This window comes from Girardinichthys multiradiatus, chromosome 23, assembly GCF_021462225.1.
Source record: "Girardinichthys multiradiatus isolate DD_20200921_A chromosome 23, DD_fGirMul_XY1, whole genome shotgun sequence".
NCBI classification, from domain to species: domain Eukaryota; kingdom Metazoa; phylum Chordata; class Actinopteri; order Cyprinodontiformes; family Goodeidae; genus Girardinichthys; species Girardinichthys multiradiatus.
The window spans coordinates 17127338-17149827 of NC_061815.1; the positions used below are offsets into that span (position 1 = coordinate 17127338).

The 22490-nt window shown below is 38.6% G+C and overlaps 2 long non-coding RNA genes across 2 annotated transcripts in view; one reads left to right on the top strand and one right to left on the bottom strand.

Annotated features, from left to right (window-relative positions):
* The first annotated feature begins 284 nt into the window (after window positions 1-284).
* LOC124860765 lies at window positions 285-8888 on the top strand. Its single transcript, XR_007036433.1, has 5 exons — window positions 285-405; window positions 1453-1545; window positions 5646-5759; window positions 5845-5898; window positions 6288-8888. It is a non-coding gene; the product is annotated as an uncharacterized LOC124860765 (long non-coding RNA).
* Window positions 8889-9293: 405 nt separating this feature from the next.
* The window catches only part of LOC124860852, a 70747-nt gene continuing 57550 nt past the window's right edge, over window positions 9294-22490 (bottom strand). Inside the window, exons 2-3 of the long non-coding RNA XR_007036464.1 lie at window positions 10415-10673; window positions 9294-9648 (exon numbers count right to left, since the gene is read on the bottom strand). This is a non-coding gene — a long non-coding RNA (uncharacterized LOC124860852). The remainder of the gene's footprint in view (window positions 9649-10414; window positions 10674-22490) is intronic.

Genomic DNA, 22490 nt, shown 5'->3' on the forward strand with positions numbered 1-22490 from the left:
GATTTATTTTTCCTGCTTCAATACATTTAAAGAGCCACAGTCAGATGACAGTGAATAACCCCAACGTTTAAAAGAAAACAAATACTGAATACTAGTTTAAAGTTACTGTGTGGCTCTGTACCTTATTTACCATACAAAGATATAGCAAAAGTGAGAGAGCCGCATTCCAGACAGAGAAAGAGTGGGTTTGGTTGACGTAGCTGAGCTATAAATACAGTGTTCCAAAGGCCATATTGACATTTAGGTACTGATTTATCTGAGATCTCCACTCTGGTTTATGAGTTCTTCACCACTATTCAAAAGGCAGATGTGATGCTATTGAACCCTCCTTCAGCTGGAGTTGTGCGAAAGTATAGTTTAATTGGCAAAGGCTGCTTTTGTGTTTTTTTTTTTTTTCACTCATGGGTAAGAAGAACCAAAAGCTGTCTTTAAAGAGCACTTTAACAGTGATGCTAGCCAAAGGTGTTGTTATGAAGTACGGACTAGACATGCTGCACTTTTCTATTTTTTAACTATTTGAAACTGTGGGACACGTTAAGCAAAATTTTATCTAATTGAACAGTATAATTAGTTACTATTCAAATTTTATTGCATGCTTGCATTTTCAGTAGCAATATTGTCGATCACCTAAAACTCCACGTTTATATCCCTGCACCCTTTAGACAGCTATTTTGTGCATGTTGAAACTGAAAACGAATGGCTACAACTACAATCAGATTTAGTGTTTTCTTGTTATGAAAATAAAGTTGTTTTGCTGGTGACTGCAAAGAGCACAGTGCTCCCAAAATCCTTTCAGGTGGGTTCAACTTGATTCTGACATATTGTCTTCCCTGCATGTCTGCACACACAAAATAAAGTCCACTGTAGTCATTGTCAGCAAGGTCACGTATTTTTTTACTGAGAGAAGTTTGCATCCACTGCCTCCAGCCATGACTGCAGTGGCTCACACAGTGTTTGTGCTCTTTCTTCCCTCTTTCACTGGCTTGTCTTCATTATGCTGCCAAGGAGCATATGGCTCTGTGGTGACATAGTAATTATATACATTTCCACCCCGTCTTTTATGTTCTCTTGCAGCTCATTTTGTGTGTGCTGACTTGTGTTTAATCTGACATGAAAAGTATTCATGTTGCAAGTCTGTGTCAAAAACAATCTGACTACTTGAGAATAAAACTGCCTCAGGAGCAGCTGCATAAAAGCTTGGCTGCTGATTCTACTGAGGGTAATGTTCCATTTTTTTTAGTTTTTTTTTTTTACTTCATTAAAATAAATCATGAAGTCAATAAATCTCCAAACTCAGTGAACGGATTCCTTTTCTGAAACTATTATCTGTCTGTTATTGTAAATAAATTGCAGATTAAAATAGGATAAGTACTGTAACTTCTCAACAATTAACAGAACTTTAAATCATTATAGAGATACCAATACTGACATCATTCTTGGATTGGTTTTCAGGCTCAGGTCATTGGTCCTGTGTTGCTGAAGGGAGCAGCTGATTTTTCATAAACTGTACCTACACAGTTTTTTCTACACTGATCAGGCATACAGGTATGACCAGTAACAAGTTAAATGAATACTGATTATCTCGTCATAATATCTGTTAACATGTGGAAAATATAAAGTACCAAGTGAACATATTGTCCTCAACACTGATTTCTAGAAGCAGGAAAAATAGAAGATTTTAGCTAAACTGGCAAGGGTCAAATTGTGATGGCTAGCCAACTGGGTCAGAGAATCTCCAAAACTGCAGCTCTTGTTAAGTGTTCCCTGTCCACAGGGTCAGTATCTGTTGAAAGCAGTCAAAGGAAGGAACAGTGGTAAATCATCATGACTGACAATGTCTCATTTGATGCATGTGGGGAGCGAAGGCTGGTTTGTGTGGTTGGATGTGACACACAAGCTGCTTGAGCTGAAATTGCAGAGTAAATTAATGATGGTGCTGATAGAAAAGTTTCAGAATACATGGCATACAATATGCATACAGTTTTATGTAGACGAAGAAGAATTAAAATGGACAAACATAAGGTCCATCACTCAAGAGGATGGGAACTTAGGAGAGAGAGAATTGCTTTTAACCTGTTATAAGACTGAAAATGGTAAAGAATTTTTACAATCTTTCAAATAAACAGAAAGACCAGTGTCACAGTTAGCCATTCTAACCGTGCAAATTACAAAAATAATTATTAAAGACTATTGAATATGAAAATATCATTGTGTGTTCTTGAATATTTTATTGGGGTAGGTTGGTTTTACTATTCTTTATTTCTCTCCTACAAAAATGGTGTAATCTCAACTTTGCTCATAAATAATAATGACACTGTAAAGGCTCTTTAAACTGCACAATTTCCAAGTAATTTTGCTGCTGTATGCAGCAACATTTCAGATAGTTTTCATAATATTTCCCCTAAAAAAAGTTGTAAGCAGCAGCTTTTTGCACAAAGATACAGTTTTATTTATTGTGCCCCCACCTCACCACCTTTACAGCCACTAGTTTAGATTTAGCAGTCAATACAGGCTTCAAAGGGTCATTATGAAATGCTTGAAATGTACAGGTCCTTCTCAAAATATTAGCATATTGTGATAAAGTTCATTATTTTCCATAATGTCATGATGAAAATTTAACATTCATATATTTTAGATTCATTGCACACTAACTGAAATATTTCAGGTCTTTTATTGTCTTAATACGGATAATTTTGGCATACAGCTCATGAAAACCCAAAATTCCTATCTCACAAAATTAGCATATCATTAAAAGGGTCTCTAAACGAGCTATGAACCTAATCATCTGAATCAACGAGTTAACTCTAAACACCTGCAAAAGATTCCTGAGGCCTTTAAAACTCCCAGCCTGGTTCATCAATCAAAACCCCAATCATGGGTAAGACTGCCGACCTGACTGCTGTCCAGAAGGCCACTATTGACACCCTCAAGCAAGAGGGTAAGACACAGAAAGAAATTTCTGAACGAATAGGCTGTTCCCAGAGTGCTGTATCAAGGCACCTCAGTGGGAAGTCTGTGGGAAGGAAAAAGTGTGGCAGAAAACGCTGCACAACGAGAAGAGGTGACCGGACCCTGAGGAAGATTGTGGAGAAGGGCCGATTCCAGACCTTGGGGGACCTGCGGAAGCAGTGGACTGAGTCTGGAGTAGAAACATCCAGAGCCACCGTGCACAGGCGTGTGCAGGAAATGGGCTACAGGTGAACCAGAAACAGCGGCAGAAGCGCCTGACCTGGGCTACAGAGAAGCAGCACTGGACTGTTGCTCAGTGGTCCAAAGTACTTTTTTCGGATGAAAGCAAATTCTGCATGTCATTCGGAAATCAAGGTGCCAGAGTCTGGAGGAAGACTTGGGAGAAGGAAATGCCAAAATGCCAGAAGTCCAGTGTCAAGTACCCACAGTCAGTGATGGTCTGGGGTGCCGTGTCAGCTGCTGGTGTTGGTCCACTGTGTTTTATCAAGGGCAGGGTCAATGCAGCTAGCTATCAGGAGATTTTGGAGCACTTCATGCTTCCATCTGCTAAAAAGCTTTATGGAGATGAAGATTTCATTTTTCAGCACGACCTGGCACCTGCTCACAGTGCCAAAACCACTGGTAAATGGTTTACTGACCATGGTATCACTGTGCTCAATTGGCCTGCCAACTCTCCTGACCTGAACCCCATAGAGAATCTGTGGGATATTGTGAAGAGAACGTTGAGAGACTCAAGACCCAACACTCTGGATGAGCTAAAGGCCGCTATCGAAGCATCCTGGGCCTCCATAAGACCTCAGCAGTGCCACAGGCTGATTGTCTCCATGTCACGCCACATTGAAGCAGTCATTTCTGCCAAAGGATTCCCGACCAAGTATTGAGTGCATAACTGTACATGATTATTTGAAGGTTGACGTTTTTTGTATTAAAAACACTTTTCTTTTATTGGTCAGATGAAATATGCTAATTTAGTGAGATAGGAATTTTGGGTTTTCATGAGCTGTATGCCACAATCATCCGTATTAAGACAATAAAAGACCTGAAATATTTCAGTTAGTGTGCAATGAATCTAAAATATATGAATGTTAAATTTTCATCATGACATTATGGAAAATAATGAACTTTATCACAATATGCTAATATTTTGAGAAGGACCTGTAATTGTCAATATGGTATTTAAAAATAAAACTGAAGATTTGGTCAAAAAGTACAGCAGTATAGCTTATAGTGCCTGAAAGAGAATTCCAAATGTGGATTGAAAGAATTTCAGTAGTGGGAGATATCTAAATTTGGATATTGCGATCGGAACAAAAGTTAACAAATCGGGTCAAACGTATCTCCTCACCACATTCTACTGTATATGTAAATACAGCTCTGACAAAGCAAAAACTTTGTTACAGTGGATTCATTTATAAGGTGGTGAATTATTCACTCTTGAGTTGGCAGTAGGCCTTGATGATGAAAGTCTTGGCTTCCACCCTAGGATGGAAACAGCTTCAGGGATTCTGCTCTCCAACCCTCCAGGCAGCAGAAAAAAAGCTCAGAGTTGTCAGTGGTCAACAGCAGTTTGTTCATTAGCAGAGCCTTGCTAGGCGAAAACATCCAGTCAGTGTCAATTAGCTAGTGGCTGTGGAGCAGGTGGGACTGTTACTGCTGGACGTAGATAAATCATTAGGTGGAGACACAATTGCCAGGGAGTACAGCAGTTACTTCAAGGGTTAGGGACTGATAAAATGAGCTATGGTCTCAAGCCAATGTTCTGCCAAGGCATTTTGACTGAAAAAAACAGACTGCACTACTTCAGGGAATACCGATGACAAAGGCTGCAAGTAATTGCAAAACAATTTCAACTTAGCAATTTATTTTCTGGTTTAATACTGCTTGACTGAATAGATAGATGTTCTGCATATCGAATTAACTTTTTTTTTTTTTTTTTTGCATCTAAAAAGTCGTTGAAATCTATATGTCCTGCATGGTCATAAATGTATTCTACTTTGTTCAGAAGTAAGCTTGAAACTTGTGACTTTCACCCCTTTTATTAATATTGTACAATGATGAAAATTAGGGACTATAAGGTTGGGGTTGAGATACAGAATCTATTGATTGTAGGAGGGAGCTCTAACCTCAATGCTCAAATCAATACAACTGAAAACTGTAAACCCTGCTAAAATTCCATAAGGCACAAATTTGCGGCCCTCGGAATAATACTGTGTGGCCTCTGGACCACAATTTGAGAACGGCACAAATTTGGTTCACCAGTCCAGGTGGCTAATGCAGATGCTTTTTATGTTTAATTGTTTAAAGTTTTTGCAGGCCTGGTCTTTAAAAAAAAGATGCATCTTCCTAAAATGGAGAGAACATACTATTCATCTTTTACTAATGACGTTTTTTCGTACAACTTACTTTCAGAATAAATACAACCACAAACATCCTGTGACTTTTACTTAAAAGGAGACGTGAGTCCATAAACTCAGCTGAATAAAAGCAAGAGTTTTTGAAGAAAGACTGACCCATATCCTGTTCTTTTTACTGAGAATACACATTTTCTTTTGTCCTTTTTTATGTTTCAGATTTGCAATGAAAAAACTGACTACTTTGTTATATTGGGTATTTAGTTTATTGACAAGAATCAAAACCAAAAAATAATACATTAAAATTGTTTTTGCGTTTTTAAGAAATTAAAGACATTTTTGTAGCTGGCAACTACTTTCAACCTGACAGTTTTGGCCACAGTGGCAAAAAGTTTGGACACCTCCGTCTAAGAGAAACCAGTATTTGCCACGAACCAGGTAATGCATGAAAGGAATGAATAAAGTTTCAAAGTATCAGGTGGGATATAAGAAGATAAACTATATCCTTTCATGTGGTGTGTAGGTTGACAGCGGCAAAGTTCATTATGCCATATTGTCTGAACCAGATGGAGGACAGGTGAGTGGCATGGAGAATTGGTTCTGTGTTTTCTGTTACAAGTCATTGATTTCTGAAATCTGCCAGGGGTATGCATTTTGGGCTTAATTACGTACTTTTGTGGGGAGATTAAATGTTCCCTTTATGCATGAGTGACTTTTGTCTGGGTAATCCAGCTTCCTCTGTCCAAAAACATGAATGTTAGATGATGTTAGGTGATTTTAAATTGATGTTTGGAGTAAGTTTGGATGGCCGTTTGGCTTGTGTGTCTGTGTATTGGCCTCTTAACAAACTGGTGACAATATCTGACCCGATAGACTCCAGTCCCACTAGAAGCTTAGTCAAAGTATCATTAGACAAATCCCAAGTGATTCAATATTTAAATCTAAACTTGTTTGTGTATTTTTAAGGAGTCTGCAACAGCTGGATGAACACAGGCTCCCTTGACACTGACAGCTGTTTCTTGCAAATTGGAGCGTATCCATCGGTTTATCATCCCACACCCTCTTCTTATGTATACGCACTGCCTTTCACATCTGTGTTTGTGATTTTGTTTTGAATGGCACTTCTGCAAAGTGGAACTGGGTAAAAAGTGAAAGTTGCTTTTAATTTGCAAATACACAGAAAAATTGCATAAACTTCAAAGAGTATCCCTAACTGGCAAGCATCTCATGTTGATCTTTCATTGCTGTTGTTTTCTTCCTTTTGTTTACCTTATGTCAAGCATATGTGCTATATGTGCTAATTTTTAAAACATATCCGTGACCAATGATGAAGACATTGTCAGGAGAAATGTTGTCTGAGAGGCCATAGCTTGGATACCTTAAATCCCCCCTCCTAAGGGATTTAAATGTTCTCAATGGCAAGCCAGGTCTGCATGTAATTTGCCTCAGTGGAGAACAAGCGCTTATATTTTCTGATTCATTTCTGACCAGTATTGTTACCCTAATGTATATGGGCATGCACGCGCACTGTAATTTCTCCAAAAAACTGTCACCATTATACTGATATTAGCGAGCTGTGCAATGGTGGAATAGAAGCAGCTAAAAGTTTTCATTTTCTGCACAGAAGTGTTCATTTATTCTGAATGGTTCAACCGACTTCAGCAGCTTTCAGACCATTTTTTCAGACATTGTCTGGCACACCACTCAATCTGTGTAAGATCCTGTACAATTAATTGTCTCACAACAAGTTTTTGCCTAAAACGTCACTTCACGCTAATGAAACATGTAGTGATTAAAAGGGAGGTTAAAAGATTGATAAAATGGGGATGTTCTTGTGTGTCATTTCCTTTGATAGAATGAGTTATTATTAAAGGCAATTATCATGGGTAACATGCAGGATGAAAGAGGAGGCAGAGGAGACGGAGGTTATTGAATTAATTTATTTATATGGCCTGTAGATGTCAGCAAACATTTTGTACTGCCAGAAGATGCAAAAACAGTAAAACTACAGTTAACACATTTTTTACCTGAGAAACTTTATGGAGAAACTTTATGCTGACCAACACACCTGCAGTGAGCTCAATAACTGGCTGCTGGATCTGCTACAGCTATCTGTTGTTGCTGTGCCCTGAAATTTGATATGTCCCTCTTGGGTTGGCTCTTTAGTTGGGGGCACAATTCCAATTGTTTTACAATACTGATACCAAAAGAGACTGGAATGGGAAGACTGTTTTTGGTGGGTGAGGAGAAATCCACAATCCTGACTTTGATAAATTTCTATTTTAAGATTTTTCTGGCTCTAAGACAGGATATTTTCCTCTTACTAAGACTGTCTTTTCGTAGCCTTGAAATTTTTGAAAGTAAATTGTTTGGTCTTTAGGGAAAATCTTGTTTCAAACATGACATGTTTTAACTGTGCAGGAGAAAAAGGAGTAAAAATGCACACTGTTTCAATCAACTACTGCATCTTAATCCACTTGTACACATTCCATCCTTATGCTTGGTGTAAAATTCAAGGCATTTGCTAAAATATGTCTAACTACACTACATCTGTGTCATGCTATTGCAATCCAAAGGCTCTGAAGTATTTTGGTAATTCTTTGGGACACATTGAGCATATGGATGGAAAGACAGATGGGGATTAAGTGACAGAAGGCATTTGAGAAGTTTTGATTTTCATTTCTGTAAAGCTTGTCACCACGGGTATCTATGTATTACACATTTTGAAAGTACGACTTGTAGTTTACACTAGTATTTTATCTTGTGCTTCACTATGAGCCGTTTTTTCTATTTCTGTACACAAACAAAACAATCGTTGTGGAATGTATCATTCAGTAAATCTTTCCCACGCCCTATATTTGCACACATAGATACACACTAATCTTTACCAGCTGCATGTGATCTAATCATCACCAGAGAAAAATGCAGTTCACCTCCGCTGGCTTAGAGAAAACCTCCCTAAATAAGAACGTCCCCATAATGAGATTTTTTCTGATGGATCTTCATTGTTAAGATTGACCTTGTTCAGCACCTTACCCTCATTTAAACCACAAATCCATCTCCCTGGTCCGACCAGATGATTTTTAATTAAATGTGTGCATGAAAAATTGAAACACTTATCATGCTATTTTCCTTTATCTCATTTAAGCTGATTTCATTACCTTTGTTTCAAGAATGGTCTGGACATCAAGATTTCACCTAATACCTGAGAGATTTAATACTCTCCTTAGAACAACTGAATGCTTTAAAAATGGCGAATTGAAAAGCTCAGAGCGTCATGCTGTAATCCCCAAAGTGTAGCTAGAGTTAAACAAACTGAGCCCTTCTGGCCCTTGCGGAAGAAGTTTTTTTTAAATCACTGAACTAGAAGAAGGCACGAGTATGACATTTTCTACATTGTTAACAAACCTCACCACATACTATTGCCTTCAGCAAGATTTGTCCTTTGTTTCTACAAGGCCTGTGAACTGTAAATCTACTCCTGTATAACCCTTAATTTAGAACTATAGTGGTAAAGTGTTACTGGTGTTTGCATGAAAAATAAACTAACATTTCACAAACAAAGCTGGTTATGGTTTATATTATGCTGTCATTAAGTCTTGATGCTAAACTATTTAAATAAGTTACATATTTGTTGGTAAAATATCTCAGATTTATTACGATTCTAAAGTCAGTGGTTTTTCACCCCTGTCTTATTTTTATATCGTTTGCAATTTCTGTATAGTGAATGTAGACAATATATTTGACTTTCTTTATTTTGGGGATTTTCATCAGCAGATAAAATAATCAGTTCCCCATACACATAAAATCACATCCAGCACCACTCTCTAGGGAGTTTAGAACAATTTATGTGCCATTGCTAGCCATCTAATTCAATCAGTTGTGTTTGTTGATGTGGTTTCTACTTGTGTTCCCTGGCTTATCTAAATATGTTTTTCCTTGAAAACCTGCTTGTGTGTTTGTACTGTAAGTTCAGAGAAGGGTTGGACATTACATTTGAAGGTTCCACATAATCTGAAATTAATTCTAATTCATCCACATCATCTGGATTATGTTGATATATACACATGAAAGCCAAATATGCCTAACTTACTACCCACAAACCGGGCCGTAGCCAGACTTTAAAAAATACTGAGGTCCATCACTCATTATCCCCCTGCATATCAGTTACAATGAAGACCAAAACTTAATGAAAATGGAAGCATTTATTTAAAACATAAGTGACTTGAATGCAACATGTATTTGTGTGTGTGGTTGTGTGTGTGAATCCATGGGGAGTGACATCTTCTGAAGCAACAGGGATTCAGGGCACAACCATGATGACTCACTGAAATGACATCAATTAGTTTATATGAATGTTGATTGTTACTGCACAAACACATTCAAAACACAAGACTTTAGCGTACTTGTTACTTTGTATTCATACTCTCATCTGTCTCTCCTGACAAATCAAAAACAGACTAAAGTTATCCACCTGCCTTAGTCTGTCTTTATGTCTGAATTCATTTTAGATTACACTCACTGAAATATTTTTCTAACAGAACACAAATATAATATATATGCTTTGCTTTATTAAGTAATACACATAATTTATGATGAAACTAATTTGTACTGTATTCTTTGCAGTCCGATTTAGCCTGAATATCACTGTACTGTACTAACACATCCATCCATGGTTAGTAGTTGTCTAAAGTGAATGTACTAAAGGCCAGTCACTTTTTGTTTGTTTTGAACAACACAGGGACATGGGTCTCAGCAACACATTCTGGCTGGAGTGGATGGACAGCAGCCATCTATTTATCCTCTCTTACCTTCATCACTTCTTTGTCTTTTCATTACACTCTTCCCCTCAAAGCTGAGCTTTGAAAAAAACTCTGTCTTGATTTAATGCACAGAAACATTAGCTCTTGCAATAGAAACATTGTTAGTCTGTCACAGCTACTCACAAACAATGAGCCAACACAAATCAAACATCGTCGTCAATGGGCTGTAACAATTTTAACTAAACTTAAACAGTGTCATGAAGGGTGGAGACTAATGAACTGTTATTTGAAGAAGAATGAAATTGAAGTAGAATGTTTTTAGCAACTTACCGCTGTTACCTCTCACCGTCAGATGTAGTATTATTCTTCTGGTCTTTATTTTAGCAGTAGGGTATGCAAAGGTGCACTCATCTTTGTAGACATTGAGTTTGGCTGCCTTACACAGTCGCTGCGCCTCCTAAATTAGCCTGGTGGAGCTACTCAGAGAACCACGCCATTCGGAGGTATTGTTTTGATTAATTTTTTATTGTATACACAACAGAAAAATACTGAGGTCCAGACTTCGGTGTCCTGAATTGTAGCTACGGCCCTGAAACAAAAAGTTAGTCATATTTAGCTTTCGTGCAAAATTTATGGAAAACATAAAAAATTCATGCTACAGTGGTGTTATATCATAAATAGGGCTTTTAAGTAAAAGCATGCAATGGTGATTTCCTATGGCTTCACATTCCTGCCAGTAGGGATTGCATTTATTATAATATTGAATTCTTTAAACGGTATAATGGTACCTTATTTCGTGACAAAATCTTGATATGTCATTAATGAACCATTAGAGCTGAACAATTGATGAACTAAAAGTATATTGTGAGTAAACCAATTAGGGTAGAATAAGGATTTGTTTTTATATAAGATGTCTTTATTGTTCCATAAATACAGGTCCTTCTCAAAATATTAGCATATTGTGATAAAGTTCATTATTTTCCATAATGTCATGATGAAAATTTAACATTAATATATTTTAGATTCATTGCACACTAACTGAAATATTTCAGGTCTTTTATTGTCTTAATACGGATGATTTTGGCATACAGCTCATGAAAACCCAAAATTCCTATCTCACAAAATTAGCATATTATTAAAAGGGTCTCAAAACGAGCTATGAACCTAATCATCTGAATCAACGAGTTAACTCTAAACACCTGCAAAAGATTCCTGAGGCCTTTAAAACTCCCAGCCTGGTTCATCACTCAAAACCCCAATCATGGGTAAGACTGCCGACCTGACTGCTGTCCAGAAGGCCACTATTGACACCCTCAAGCAAGAGGGTAAGACACAGAATGAAATTTCTGAACGAATAGGCTGTTCCCAGAGTGCTGTATCAAGGCACCTCAGTGGGAAGTCTGTGGGAAGGAAAAAGTGTGGCAGAAAACGCTGCACAACGAGAAGAGGTGACCGGACCCTGAGGAAGATTGTGGAGAAGGGCTGATTCCAGACCTTGGGGGACCTGCGGAACCAGTGGACTGAGTCTGGAGTAGAAACATCCAGAGCCACCGTGCACAGGCGTGTGCAGGAAATGGGCTACAGGTGCCGCATTCCCCAGGTCAAGCCACTTTTGAACCAGAAACAGCGGCAGAAGCGCCTGACCAGGGCTACAGAGAAGCAGCACTGGACTGTTGCTCAGTGGTCCAAAGTACTTTTTTCGGATGAAAGCAAATTCTGCATGTCATTCGGAAATCAAGGTGCCAGAGTCTGGAGGAAGACTGGGGAGAAGGAAATGCCAAAATGCCAGAAGTCCAGTGTCAAGTACCCACAGTCAGTGATGGTCTGCTGCTGGTGTTGGTCCACTGTGTTTTATCAAGGGCAGGGTCAATGCAGCTAGCTATCAGGAGATTTTAGAGCACTTCATGCTTCCATCTGCTGAAAAGCTTTATGGAGATGAAGATTTCATTTTTCAGCACGACCTGGCACCTGCTCACAGTGCCAAAACCACTGGTAAATGGTTTACTGACCATGGTATCACTGTGCTCAATTGGCCTGCCAACTCTCCTGACCTGAACCCCATAGAGAATCTGTGGGATATTGTGAAGAGAACGTTGAGAGACTCAAGACCCAACACTCTGGATGAGCTAAAGGCAGCTATCGAAGCATCCTGGGCCTCCATAAGACCTCAGCAGTGCCACAGGCTGATTGCCTCCATGCCACGCCGCATTGAAGCAGTCATTTCTGCAAAAGGATTCCCGACCAAGTATTGAGTGCATAACTGTACATGATTATTTGAAGGTTGACGTTTTTTGTATTAAAAACACTTTTCTTTTATTGGTCGGATGAAATATGCTAATTTTGTGAGATAGGAACTTTGGGTTTTCATGAGCTGTATGCCAAAATCATCCGTATTAAGACAATAAAAGACCTGAAGTATTTCAGTTAGTGTGCAATGAATCTAAAATATATGAATGTTAAATTTTCATCATGACATTATGGAAAATAATGAACTTTATCACAATATGCTAATATTTTGAGAAGGACCTGTAGTATCTATGGGGGAAGAAATTATGCTTGTAGATCAGTGAACAAGAAAGAAGCATCTGCTTATGGAAACCAGATAATTTTGCGGGGATTTTTTCAACATTATAGTTGCAAAATAAGAGGATGTTAAGTCCTCAAAATTTAGAGAAAATAAGGTTTGGTATGAAATTCCAAATTTAATATGGGTTCCCGATGAATTGTTTTTTAAGGCAATGACCTGTGCCAGCTGCTACCGGATATGAGGTGAAAATCTGGCCAATCAGATCAATCACAAGAGTTTCTGCCCCCAACTGACAAATACCCCACTAAACAGAGCGAGAGAGCGTCATTTTTCTGCAAGAGCGAACAGATGGGTGCAGGGGCTGTGTTTTACTGCTTGCCGTGTTGCGTTCAAAGGCTCTCGAATAAAGGTGCACGCCCGCGATCAGTGCTATGTGCTCTCTCAATTAAAGGATGCGCTGTTGTGATTGCTTAATACGCTCCTCTGATTTTTAGCAGGAATGTGATGCCATAATTTCCTCATCTCAAAATATTTATTGAACAGTGGTGGGTATACCACAACACAAAATGTTTTTCAGTAACATATAATGTGCGCTTGAGCATCAATAACAGCTTGACAACAACGTCTCACGCTGTTCACAAGTCAACATATTGTCTGCTGAGCAATGACAACCCACTCTTCTTAAAGGGCGGCCCTCGGGTCATTTAGGTTTTGGGATACAGAGCTACGAGCCTCTAGACAGTGACTCAGCTGATCAACTAGGTTTGCTATGAGATTCAGATTTGCAGAAAGGGAAGGCTGCACCTTTCAAGGTACCCCAATTTCCAGCAGCCATTCTCTAAGGATGCAACCTCAATGAGCTGAAGCATTGTTGTCCATGAAGGTGAAATTAGGCTTGTGTTGATCATATAGGGGCACATTGACTGCATTAATGATGTTCTTCAAGTAGTGTAGGGCAGTTCTGTGTTGACTAGATTGCCTAAACTGTAACACCACTACCACCAAAGGCTCAACATGAATTGACTTTCATCAGAGAACATCACTGAGGCCAACTGGACCCTCATCCAGCGTAAATACTCCCTGGCTCATGCAATATGAAGATGCCTGTGCCTGGTGGTTACACCTGGTGGTCAGGTAACAAGTTAATTTCTCTATTGTGAGATCATTAAATGTCTATCTTAGGTACCCTTACTGGTCATCTAGCACACAGACCAAACTGATGTTAACAGTTTCGTATGGTCTGAGATGACATCTTGGTGCCTCTCTCCTTCCTTAAAAGTGCCTGGAATTGAGAGGCATTCAACACCCAATTTCGCAGGGTACTATTCATAAGGAAGCAGTCATTAGTGTGGGATGTGGCCAAAGGACATTCTTTAGTTCGAGTCTTTCTGTGACTCTTCCAGTTTCTCTGTATCTCTGATGCAACCTGCTGATGACATTCTAAGCTCAGTGGCCACTTCCAACTGAAAACATCCTATTTGAAGCCTCACAATGGTGAGGTATCGTTACTCAATTGTTACGTGTCTTATTGGTTTCATTATGTCAAAATGTGAACAGCAGGTTGATTACGACTGTTTAACTACCAATTTTCATAGAAACCTGGGCATTTATTGGTGGATTCGTGGATCAAATACCTGTTAGGAGTTTTGCCATTAAGCAAAAGAACAGCAAGTTGTGCAAAACTGAAACATTGAACAGTTGGAGATATGCATTCAAAAGTTTAGAGAAGGTCACATTGAGTTCACCCTTAAAGGTTTTAGTCCATTTTAAGTTCATCCTGAAATTTCGCCTGAAAGCCAAATGTCCCTAACTTTTTGTGAGTAGTTTATATGAGTTACACTCATTTGGAAAAGAAAGAAAACTCTGTTCCATTTTTCATTACAGAAGAAAAATTGGGCGGTCTTTACTAAAATCCCAAATGTGTTTAAATTTCACATCAAGGAAATACACAACACAATCTTCTCCATCATTAGTCATTAAGCAAAGAAGCAGCTATGATTAAAAAGTTGTGTAAAAAAACAAAGCACTTAACAATGACCAGAAGAAGTTGTTTTCTTTATGACTAAGCCAGTGTCTCACACTATGGTGAAAGAATTTTGGCCATTTATTTATTTAATAATTCAGGTAATTGAAGTTTATGATCTGCTTCTTTAAAAGCCCAACCACAGCATGTTAATGTAGACTCAGACTGGGTCATTCCAACTCCTTGATTCTTTTTTTTTTTCTTTTTCAGCCATTCTGTTTTAGATTTGTTGTTCTGCTTTGGGTTGTTGTCCCAGTTTGGCCGAGGCTTCAGCTATTGGACAGACGACCTCATATTTCACCTTAGAATGCTTTGGTATAACAAAGAAATTCAACTGTGGCTTGATGAGTACAAAGTGCCCAGGTCCACCACTGTGCTTGATAACTGTTAATTGTTGATAACTAATCATGTAATTAATCATAATTATATAATTAATTATATAATTTATGTTGATTAAACTGTTTTTGCTTCATTTCATGTGATTGAGGTGATTTTCATTTTGAAAAGATAGATTTGTCACAAGTGCTCCTGATGTACATAAAACAATGTTTATAGTGCATTATTTGCATTCTCTACTTAATGACTATAATGAGTAGGGCTTTTGGATGTGGTCTTTTTATCATACAATTATGCCCAAATGTTTCAGACCCATGCCAGATTTAGATTTTAAATTATTTGTAAAGAGGTAAAAAGTAACAGCTCCTTCCCAAAATATCAAAAATCAAAATAGAAGTGCTCAAAGACTGATGAAAGGGATTTTTGTGTCCCCTGTTATCAATGCTAGTAAAGGTTCGGCAAATTAGAAGAATGAAACATTCTGGTGGGAGTTATCTGGCTGTTTTTTTTTAGCAGGGGATAATCCAAGAGAGACAGTTTTAAGTTTCAAATGCCCCACGGCAGTGACCCAAATTTAATTGTTCCTTTTGTTACAGAGGGAGACCCCTGGAGACAGAAAGCGTAACATATGAAAAAATAATTCTGGGTAATTAAACAATTGTACAGCCCTTTTCAATGGATCAAGCCTGTGTTTGGGCATAGATCATGTGAGTTTAATGAAGGGGAGACCAGAGACTATGCACAAAAGAATTAGAGTGCTGATATACAGGAGTGCAGCTGATGCCACAAACACTCCCTCTAAACAGAGCAGATAGCAGCTCCAGAAAAGGAAATTTGTGTGTTTCAAGAACACAGCTTATTGTTTGGAGTTTTGTGGAGTTCTAGATCAATCAGGATAGATACAAATCCAAGTACATATAATGCAAAAATGAGGACTTTGAAAAAGAACAGAAAAGTGCTGGTGCTTGTAACATACTTATCTTTTGAGATAACATTAACCAGAAACAACCATCTTTTCAACAAGATTGATTAGGCAATAGACGTTGAGTTTAATCAAAACGCAGTCATGTAAGGTTAAATTCTCTTATCAGCCAGAACAAAAGCTTACAAGAGATACTCCCACAGGAGCCTAGGAACTATCTTTTGTACTTCAGGAACAACAAAAAAACCCAACAGATTGCTGCTACTTTGAAGACAGGTGCTTAGAAATGTATCATAGATCTATCCCTCTCTCTACCTCTCAATGTGTTGCCTTTGCATTCACTAATTACATTCTCTCACCATCACATCACCACATATGGTAAACAAAAAGAAGTGTTGACTGCATTGTTAATTTGCTTCTTTGCTTTTTATTTCATTAGAAAAGGAGTATGCCTAGTTTCTGTCATTCTTAGAGTGGTGGAAAAACAAACAAGCACAAACAAAGGGGACTTTTATTTGAAATATTTTATAAAACTGTCAATGATCCATTGCAAACAGGTAATGGGTGGTTGTAGGTCAAATTATCTGTGCACATAAATATGAGGGCATAAGAAAAAACTTACTTCACATATCACTAATACAATATAAACTGTCACACTAGTCACCAAACTAGACCAAATATAACATATTTTTTTCATTTATCAGAAGAAACTATAAGCCTTGTTATCACTTTTTTTTTTCTAATACTTGTTTCATTCTAGCCTAATGAGAGATGTTTGACTATATTCATTTTTTTGCTTTGGTTTGTTTTGACTGGCCACTGAGAAGCCATGATTTCCAGACAATAATATTAGTTGAACAAAATACATTACATCAGAATGTGAAAGCTGTTGAGAGGGAAATTAGTTGCATTCACTATTAATTAATTTATTTAATTCAAGCTGTTGTAATTATTATTATGATTATATTGTTTAATATTGAATTAAATATTAAATTGGCCGGTTAAGTGTCACAATGGGTTTTGGGGTGGACCGAAGCGCAGACAAGAGCTTGGAAGCAGCATCTTAAATAATCCTTATTTATTTGAAGGATCAAAAACGTAACAAAATCACTGCAGGTACAACCCAGAACCAGAATCCAAATCTTACTAAGCTGCGACACTGCAGGAACATGGCATGAACAAGGGTAGAAAGTGTGAGCGATGAGAAACCAGCAAAGAGCAATGAAACAAAACCAACTAATATACAGAGGGAGAACAAAGGCAGGTAATCAAAGAAACTAAGAACAGGTGAGACAAGGAGGCAGGGAGACAGAGGGAACTGGTGAACCTAATGAAACCAAAACATGAGAAAAGGGACTAAAGGCAATACCAAAACGAAGCTATAAACAAATAACCAAATGAAGCATGAGAGTAAAAAATAATCATGAACCGAGAAACTTGAGGGAACATAAGAAACACCATAGCCTAAGAACGAACAAGGAACCCATAAAGCAAACCAGATTACAGAGTAACAAAACCTAACACCACACAGACTGAACTGACAGGAAAGGAAGCAGAGAACATGAGGACTAGGATGTAAACAAACAAAATGTAAACAATAAGTAAACACAACCTAATCGGAGGGGCTGGAGAAATATGATAAACAGTAAACAAAACAAAACAGAAAGTCCAAAATGTCACATCCTGACATTAAGTGTTGTCCTGCCAAAAAGCCGGTGGTATTAGGACAATAGAGAAAAGGGTGAAACAAGCTCGGACATTACTAAACAGTAAACCTCTGCACACACATGGAATAAATTTACACAATTTCTTAAAATACTAGAATTTATTAATAAAAATAGGTCAACTCAAAGTCAAACATATTTTAATTACCAAAGTCTTTACTATCCTAGAACAATCCCAACTAAACTACCAAGCAAAATGAAAGAATAGGGAAGACCAATGAACTATATACAATATAAACAAGTGAATTAAAGAAGGTTGAAAGCCATGACCAATAGAGTGATGTAATGTTACCATTCAATGTTATTTATGTTTGAGAACCAAGGATTATCTTGAGAAAGCTGCAAGGTCTAGGTTAAATTAGTCTTGGAACTAACTTAAACAATTGGTATACCCTGGGGTGAAAGTAGTTTTAAATTCTTGCCGGTACTTAGGGGCGGAGCTGGAGGGGGGGCTGGGGAAGCACTGGGGGTAATATATATTCTAGGTTCTTCAGAGTAGCCATCTTTTGCTTTGATTACTGCTACGCCCACTCTTGGCATTCTGTTAATGAGCTTCAAGAGGTGGTCACCTGAAATGGTTTTCCAACAGTCTTGAAGGAGTTCCCAGAGATGCTTAGCACTTGTTGGCCCTTTTGCCTTCACTCTGCGGTCCAGCTCACCCCAAACCATCTTGAGTGGTTTCAGGTCCGGTGACTGTGGAGGCCGGGTCATCTGGCGCAGCACCACATCACTCTCCTTCTTGGTCAAATAGCCCTTACACAGCCTGGAGGTGTGTTTGGGGTCATTGTCCTGTTGAAAAATAAATGTTGGTCCAACTAAACGGAAACCGGATGGAATAGCATGCCGCTGCAAGATGCTGTTTTAGCCATGCTGGTTCAGTATGGCTTCAACTTTGAATAAATCCCCAACAGTGTCACCAGCAAAGCACCCCCACAACATCACACCTCCTCCTCCATGCTTCACGGTGGGAACCAGGCATGTAGAGTCCATCCGTTCACCTCTTCTGCGCCGCACAAAGACACGGTGGTTGGAACCAAAGATCTCAAACTTGGACTCATCAGACCAAAGCACAGATTTCCACTGGTCTAATGTCCATTCCTTGTGTTCTTTAGCCCAAACAAGTCTCTTCTGCTTGTTGCCTGTCCTCAGCAGTGGTTTCCTAGCAGCTATTTTACCATAAAGGCCTGATTCACACAGTCTCCTCTTAACAGTTGTTCTAGAGATGTGTCTGCTGCTAGAACTCTGTGTGGCATTGACCTGTTCTCTAATATGAGCTGCTGTTAACCTGCGATTTCTGAGGCTGGTGACTCGGATGAACTTATCGTCCGCAACAGAGGTGACTTTTGGTCTTCCTTTCCTGGGGCGGTCCTCATGTTGAACCAGTTTCTTTGTAGCGCTTGATGGGTTTTGCGACTGCACTTGGGGACACTTTCAAAGTTTTCCCAATTGTTCAGACTGACTGACCTTCATTTCTTAAAGTAATGATGACCACTTGTTTTTCTTTACTTAGGTGCTTTTTTCTTGCCATAATACAAATTCTAACAGCCTATTTAATAGGACTATCAGCTGTGTACTGTATCCACCTCCTGCACAACACAACTGATGATCCCAACCCCATTTATAAGACTTGAAATCCCACTTATTAAATCTGACAGGGCACACCTGTGAAGTGTAAACCATTTCAGGTGACTACTTCTTGAAGCTCATCAACAGAATGCCAAGAGTGTGCAGAGCAGTAATGAAAGCAAAAGGTGTCTACTTTGTAGAACTTAGAATATAAGACATATTTTCAGTTGTTTCACACTTTTTTGTTCAGTATATAATTCCACATGTGTTAATTCATAGTTTTAATTTCAGTTGTTTTATTTTGTTTTATTTTTTATTTAAGTCTGTAGATGGCAAGTGATTTTTTGTTCGTCATGTCAAGCGGTGGTCAAGCGGCGGTTTTTTGTCTGTGTACCACCTGTGTAAAATCTCCCAGTCTATTAAATCGAACGCACCGATCTCCTTGGCAACCGCTCTGTTTTGGAGGTAAGCGCACATGCGTTCTCGTGTAGCGTATGTGAAATCTCTGGTCATAAGCTGTGTTTTCGAGCTGTACTGTGTTGTTGTAATTCAGCAACATAACATGAAACACAACTAGTTTCTCTCCCTGTGCTTTTAACTGGGGTATTTAGCAGTGAGCAAACAGACATTAAACGTAGCGGTGCTCGTTTTAAAGGCTGGCCGTTCACAAATGCCTTGAGCTCCGAGGAGAGAGATGCAACGCAAGAGCATTGAGGCTCCAGCATAGCACGAACAGTTCAGAAACAATTTGGAATGAGGGGAAAAAAGCTATATTTATAAACAGATTAAGTCGTTTTTTAGACTGCCTATTGGTAGCGGATCTGATGTTCTTTGTGTGCTCGTGAATTTTTGCAGCCGTAACTGGTTCTGGATGACTGCTTCATAGCAGACCCGTTCTTCCCTCTTCCCGGTACTGCGTACAGGCGCAGAATCTTTTAGTGGTACGCAGTACCGGACTGTACCAGCTCACTTTCACCCCTGGGTATACCTTCAAACCACCATTCACAATGTATCAGATGAAACATAATTTTAAGAAAATAATAACAAATGAATTGCTGAATAAAAACCCAAACTTCTGGATGATTAATTCTCAATGGTGTTTAATTAGCTGCCTTATTTAGTGAAATATTATTAAGGAAATATTAAAATAATATTTAAGGAAATATTATTTTAAAGAAGAACTAACAACCTTTCTGGATACATTATTCTTAATGATGTTTAATTAGCTATCACATTTAGTAAAACAATACTTGGGGAGATGTTATTTCTTAGATTGGAGCAAACAACCTTTCTGGATTTTTAATGGACTCATAAGATGGCTGAGTCACGTGTTACTCCTGCCTTGAACGGTGCTAGCTGTTAGCAATTTCAGCTAACAAAGGAAAGCCTATATCTCCATTAAGAATGAACATGTACATGTACCATTAATAAAAGGATTAAAATGCATAAACATTGATGGCGTGTTATGGCTGATCTGTGTTTAAAACCACCCTTTAAATAAAGTTGTCTTAACCTTAAAAGACAGCACAGATCAAATCATTAGCTGAGCAGCTAGTCTGCTAGCACTTAAATAGCTGTGTTTCTCAACACAAACAAAAGATTATTTCATTCTAAAGTAATCTTCTCTGCACAAACAGTGCCTCTTACTTGAACCGTTTCTGATGAAACGCTAGTCCGAAGTGACTGTGTTGCAGTTACTGTCAGCAGCTATGGGGGGGTCGGCTGTTTAGCCAGTCTATAGCAACTGTGCAACAAAGGCACGTTGCGGTGACTTCATTGGTCATGGTGCAGCAGGGTAGCTCTTGCTACCTGGATGTGCATGCCGGAAGGCGTGCAATGCTGCTGTCCCGTTGTTTTCAAGAAAGGGAAAACCACTTCAATTAGAGCTGCTGTGGGGAGTTCTCTGGAACACACAATGCTTCTGTAGGCCTCAGAACAGAAGTCAAGCTTGTCTTAATTACCACCCTTTTATAAATTAATACTGGATTATGTGAGCAGCAGATCATTACTTAACTTTGTGTGCTAACAATCGTCAGAGATTCAACCGTAGTCACTGTGGATCCAAGTTAAAGCTTGCCAGCAAGAAGACATTTGCGCGTTGTGCCTCTCCTGTCTTGTTCTCACCTGAGACTAGCGAGAAAAGAGATCGCTATGTTGAAACACAGCATTTTTGTTCAGACAGTGATGTCACAGGGAGTAAGCTAAGACTCCTCCTCTTCCTGGGCTGGGTTAGGCGAAGTTAGTGTGATACCGAAAGGTGTAGAAAGGCTCATACCGGCCTTTGTGTACAGTTCAGAGCCCATGTTTATCCATGTTTTACTCCATGGCTGCGGTCCCACCAAAGCACACAAAGTATGTGCATATGTCCAGGCCTTAGAGGTGAAATTATAGCTTCTGGTCCACACCAGAGCCCACTCAACTGCAAACCCTCTGTAAAGTAAATTTCATCATTTCACCTGCTGGATGGTCCTTCAGGACTGCTGCCCGACACCTGCTTGCAGTCCAGTTCTTTGGACTGTGTGGGCAACTGCAAATAGGTTACTTCTGAAGGCAGTTGGTCGGGCTGGATTTTATTAAGGGATATACGATTAAATGGGGCTGAATACAAATGTTCAGACACTTGTGAAAATGTATTTTAAGAAATAAATCCTCTAGAATTTTTCCTTCCACTTCATAAATATGTTCTACTATGTGACTATGGCAACACATACCAACAAAATACATTGAGGTTTGTTCTTGAGCTGCCCTGTGACAAAATGTGACAAAATTCAAGGAATATAAACATTTGCAAGGTACAATACATCAAAGAAAAAAATATTTTTAGAACACAAGCTTGAACCAAATTTACATCACCGGGTACAATGTGCACTAACCCAAAAAATACATAAAAATAGAAAACTGGAAAAAGGTAAGAATATGATGTGAAACAACTGAATTTTTAGACTGTGAGCATGTGTGGAATACTAGGAAACTAGCAAAGCTTAACAAAAACAAACTAAAGTCTCTGTAATCAGGTCCTACGTTGATTTTTCTTAACCCCCAAAAATCATTCAAGACATTCAGTTTAATCAAAATATGCTCCTGTTATAAACTGGTTTATTTTGAGGAAAGAAGAGAAAATTAGTAGAAATATACTGTTGAATTATTCAATGACAAAAAGCCACAAAAATGTTAATCACAATTGTCAGATAAAGAGTAACAATTTCATTAAAAAAAAGTCAAAAGCAATCAGAGTGCAGCTAAATCAGCCAGTGTTATTGTTAGGAATTTAAAGTGATTGAGGTTGTGGTTAATACAGGTAGCTTATC